This window comes from Physeter macrocephalus, chromosome 19 (assembly GCF_002837175.3).
Source record: "Physeter macrocephalus isolate SW-GA chromosome 19, ASM283717v5, whole genome shotgun sequence".
NCBI lineage: Eukaryota > Metazoa > Chordata > Mammalia > Artiodactyla > Physeteridae > Physeter > Physeter macrocephalus.
The window spans coordinates 28,953,252-28,958,884 of NC_041232.1; the positions used below are offsets into that span (position 1 = coordinate 28,953,252).

The following is a 5,633-nucleotide window of genomic DNA, read 5'->3' on the forward strand; positions in this document are numbered from 1 at the left end:
CGTCCGGAGCCTGTGCTCCGCAATGGGAGAGGCCACAACAGTGAGAGGCCCGCGTACCACAAAAAAAAAAAAAAAAGTGAACAAAGGATATAAATTTAAATGTAGCTTATCAGAACTTAACTTACCCCCATGGTATTTCCTTTTACATTTATTAAAATGATAACAGAGAAAAATATCCTTTAGTCACGAAACTATCCTGTAATTCCAATTTTCTTAGCAAAACCTCGAGAGAGATTATGTATTGGGGGATTTATATGCAAACTCTTATCACGTAGGATACCAGGTCTTAAAACCTAAAGTGAATACAGACCTTGCTTTAGAAGTCAAAAAAGCAACAGTTAACTGACTTTAACTGCCATTACAACACCAGATACCAGGCTTCCTAAGCCCTCTGCAAACACGGGCTTTTATCCGACTTGCTTTTAAATGAATTTTGTAAATGCTTGACAAAGCACAGCAGATCTAGCTTCTCCAGGCAATTTCACTTAAAAAACAGAATTTTTTAACCCTAGGTGTTTCTGAAAAGATATTTTTTAAATATTCCTGACATAGGGAATGAGAATATATACCTAGGCTTTATAAACCACAGAACGCTAGATTCAGGTAAATCATCGTTAAAGTGAGTGGCTCTCCCAGCAAGCCCCATCTTTCTGTCTGTGACCCCATAAGCACAAACCGTCTGCCATCCCATGATGACAGCTCAGGCTATTAGGAGCAAATGGGGTCAGACTGTAATTACACCTAAATAGGGCTCCAAGTCCTCCCATGCGTTTCCCACATGGCCCCATGGAATTTTTTTTAACACACCCATAATCTCAGATAAAATAAAAATCTTATTAATTTACATCTGGATAGTCCGAAGTATACAGGGAGACTAGGCAGGTTCTAGTTTGTAGGAAGAAATGCAATTAATGATCAATTACTATTTAAAGACCAAACCCCTGTCAAAACAGCTTGACCAAAAAAAATGGTGGTTTTTCACACACACACATCTGGCAGTAGTGTTGCCAACAAAAAAGGTGGGTGGTGAGTCTGCCAGCTCAAATGGGGCTGTAACGGGGGTGGGGGCCAAAGGATGCATCCCACCCCCTCCCAAGGACTCCCCTCCAGCAGCGAGCCACCTGGCCACATCCCATCCCCAACCCTGCAGAGATTCCTGTTCTTAACAAGGCCATTTGGGGGCCCCGTTTGGGCAAAGAGCCCCAAAGGCAAACGTGAGAGAGGCTGGAAGACCTTCAAAGCATGTCACATTCAGTGAAATAACTCCTCACTGGAAGATATCTCATCCTAAGCAGACTTGGACCATTTAATTTGTTATCAGGAAATATCAACTGAGGAATTCTGAACTTACCCTAGGGTGAAACACTGGCCAGTGGCTCTAAGCTTTGTACTGAAGAGAAGTTTCTAGCGTACCACATCCATGGCGGGGATTACTTCCACTGTGGGGGGAAGGGGCTTCCTTATCAGCACCATCTCCAATCATGGGAATAGAAGGGTGGGGTCCCCAAGTCAAGAACTCTGCCTCCTGTTTACAAAGTGGTTTGTTTTAACGGTGACCACGAGGATGCTGGGTGCTATAAAATACAAACCTGTCACCATCACTAATGAGGCTGGGAAATTACACTTGGCTTTTGCCTTCTGTATTAATGGGGATTAGATGAGTCAAACAGGGCAGTAAAACCCAAATGTCAGTGGGTTAACAAAACACCAGAGATTTCCCCTCCCAAACAGATGAAGTCTGTGTAAGTGCCCGGGGCAGATATGACAGCTATGCTCCACGATGTCCCCAGAGATCCGAATCCCTCCAGCCCGAGGTTCTACAGTCCAAAGGCGTGGCCTTGACCTCAGTGTGGACATGGGGCTCCATCCATCCAGCTCTTTCTCATTTCTGGCGGAAGGATGGAGGACCGGGGAGAAGGGCATTCAGTCCAGGGCTACTGGCCACCTGTGATTATTTCAAGTGAGGGCAAAGCCTGTAAGAGCCCCTGGAGTCACTGAGGTCCCATCATCTTCCCTCTTGGTCTCCCTGAACACACAGATACAGCCCCTGATGCCCTTCTTCCCCCTCCATCCTCCTTGGCTGGACCAAGCTCTCCATGGAAACAGTCACCAGACATTCCCATCCAGCTGGTAAAAGAAATGTGGAAAGCGGGGGTCTCACCCTATCGTCAAAGTAATAACGGGGTGAAAAGGCAGAGGGAGAGGTATTCCAATATCCCAAGTAGGAACTCTGAGCATGATTTTACATAAAGATCACTGTATATGGCGGTCTGGTTCTAATGATTTTAAAGACGATTCTTTGGGTCTATTCCAGGTGCTAAAGAAATCAGTGGACTGATAAAATTGTACATGTTTGAAAATAGCTCATTTATGTCCTCACTTTTGAAGGCTATCATCATTGGATGTGGAATTCTAGACTGGCAGAATCCTTCCAGGACTTCAAAAATATCATGTCACTGTCTTCTGGATGCCACTGTTTCTGTTGAGAAAGCAACTCAAAATCTTATTGCTGCTTTTTGAAGATCAGATGTCTTTTTTCCTCTGAAAGCTTCTAGCATTTTCTCTTTGTCTTTTTAAAAAATTGTTTAAAAAATTATTGGCTGCTCTGGGTCTTCAATGCTGCGTGCGGGCTTTCTCTAGTTGCAGCAAGTGGGGGCTACTCTTCGTTGCGGTGTGTGAATGGAGCCACTCATTGCAGTGGCTTCTCTTGTTGTGGAGCACAGGCTTCAGTAGTTGCAGCGTATGGGCTCTAGGGCACGTGGGCTTCAGAAGTTGTGGTGCACGGGCTCAGCAGTTGTGGCCCATGGGCTCTAGAGTGTAGGCTCGGTAGTTGTGGCACACAGGCTTAGTTGCTCTGCGGCATGTGGGATCCTCCCGGAGCAGGGATCGAACCTATGTCCCCTGCATTAGCAGATGGATTCTTAACCACTGAGCCACCAGAGAAGTCTGCTCTTTGTCTTTGATCTTCAGGAAATGACCATGATGTGCCTCGGTTCTTTGTGTTTATCTTGTTGAGGTTTGAAATTTTCCCAAATGTCTGCTTGATGCCTTTTATCAATTTTGGAAATTCTCAGGCACCATCTCTTCAGACACTGTTCCTTTCCCATTCTTCTCTCTGCTTTTTCTGCCATGTTTAGTTACATGTATCTACCATGTCCATATGTCTCTTAGGCTCTTCTCTGTATTTTCCATCTTTTGTCTCTCTTTTCATCAGTCTGGATATTTCATTCTGTCTTTTCACTACTTTTCATATGTTTAAATCATTTATTGAGTTTTTAATTTTAGCTATGGTACTTTTCATTTTTAGAATTTCTAGTAAGATATCAAAATTCTCACACTTCTCTTTGACTTCCTCTAACATATTAATCACAGTTATTTTAAAGCACATAATAAATCTCAATTCCTTTTTGGAGATAACCTGTAGATCTGTTTCTACTGTCTGTGTTTTCTCTTGGTTTTTGGTCATGGGTTTGCCATCTCTTCATATGCCTGGTTATTTCTGATGGGCTTCTGACAGGCAGATAGGTCTGGGGTACTAGCAATTCCAGACACCCTAATCTAATCAGTGATTGAGCTGATTTGAGCTAGTCTCCTTCCTATTCACCCTAACACCTAGGACATAGCCTTTGGGGTCCCCAAGCCTGGGGTACTTACCTTCTCCCTGGCAGACCCTCAGCTCCAATCTAGTGGCCCTACCCCCAGCTCTTAAGTTGAGAGCTCTGCTCTTTGATATCTGTTGCCAGTTACCAAAGCGCAGGCTAAGAGGCTGAGACACTCAGTCTTGTTCTTGGGGAGGAAAGTGGCCCCACATGCAGGACTCACAGCTCTGAGCTTCCTGGATCACACAACTACTCTTTAGAAGGCCTCTGACTTCAAAGAGAAGGCTATATATATATAGTCCAGTTTTCTGACTGTTCTCAGCAAAATGGTTAACCTAAAACAACTTAGTCCTATTACTACTGACTGATGGGCTGATAACCTTTTCTTTCCATCCTTACATCCCAAGAAGTACCACTTATTATTGGCATTTTATAGTAGAGAAGATGGATGATTAGAGAATTTTGATGATTTACCCAGATTCATCAGCTACCAAAAGACAAAATCAGGATTTGAGTCCAATTCAATAGAACTTCAGAGTTGAGTCTCTTAACCACTATTTATTATACTTTCTCTCATTTTATACTTAATATAACCTACGTGATAGAAAGACACAGAAAATGGCATGCTGGGGTCAGAGCAAGACTTCTGACTTCAAAATCCCATCTTCCTGGTAGTTTTTCTACTGGAGTTTGGAATCCAAATACATTTAGCTTTTGTCTTTTCCTATGGGAGAATAAATTCTGAATTGAATCAAAAGACATTTTGAGATACAATCACATCTCAGTTGACAATAAGATAATGTCTATGGTCACAATTATCCTCACAGATGCTCTGGGAAAATGTTGGAGGGGAGGGTAATCTCATATAGTTCTCATTCCTTAGACAAATAAACTGAAAACCACAAAATAAAGACTCTGTCTTTGGGCTCATTTATTCATCCAAAAAGTATTTATCTATTACCTACTACATGTTAGGCAATGTTCTAGGCACTTGGATATATTGTAATAGAGTAAACAGAATATAAACATAAACATCACACATAGGCCAATTATACAGCTCCTAAGTTCTATGGGGGAAAATAGAGCTGTGTAAAAGGATTGGGAGGGCAGAACAGGAGGTTGCAGGATTTTACTTTCACAAAAGATTTGCTAAAATACTGTTGATAATTACTCCACCTCACTCCCACTCCATTCATCATAAAGACATGCTTCTTTACAGAATAACTGAACCTTCTTTCACCTGCCAATTCCGTTTCCTGAATGCCCTTGGGCAAAACTTTTAGCACTCAATATCCATTCTGAGTAACTATCATGCCTTTATGACTTGCAGGAAAATAAATACATAAATTATTCTTCTGGAACAGAATCTGCTATTCTCCACACTGTGGCCTTTTTGAGCCCCAAATGTGCAGACAAATGGAGTCCGATTTTTTCAAATCTGATTTTACTTATTTTTCACAAAACCTTTTAAAGAAGTTCTACTGAGTAATTCTTGAAACTATAGTCTGGTTTAGGCTTTAAAAAGGATTTCCTGATTGAAAGGAGACCTTCAAGATGGTGGAAGAGTAAGACGTGGAGATCACCTTCCTCCCCATAAATGCATCAGAAATATATCTATATGTGGAACAACTCCTACTGAATACTGGCAGAAGACCTCAGACTTCCCAAAAGGCAAGAAACTCCCCACATAACTGGGTAGGGCAAAAGAAAAAAGAAAAAACAGAGGCAAAAGAATAGGGACGGGATCTGCACCTCTGGGAGGGAGCCGTGAAGGAGGAAAGGTTGCCACACACTAGGAAGACCCTTCACTGGGGGAGACTGGGGGTGGTGGAGGGGGAAGTTTCGGAGCCTCGGAGGAGAGCGCAGCAACAGGGGTGCGGAGGGCAAAGCGGAGAGATTCCCGCACAGAGGATCGGTGCCGACCGGCACTCACCAGCCCGAGAGGCTTGTCTGCTCACCCGCCGGGATGGGCGGGGGCTGGGAGCTGAGGCTCGGGCTTCAGTCGGATCCCAGGGAGAGGACTGGGGTTGGCGG

The 5,633-nt window shown here is 43.4% G+C and overlaps 1 protein-coding gene across 5 annotated transcripts in view; it reads right to left on the reverse strand.

Annotated features, from left to right (window-relative positions):
- The window catches only part of PTPRM (protein tyrosine phosphatase receptor type M), an 805,568-nt gene that overhangs the window by 626,340 nt on the left and 173,595 nt on the right, over window positions 1-5,633 (reverse strand). The window lies entirely within an intron of this gene.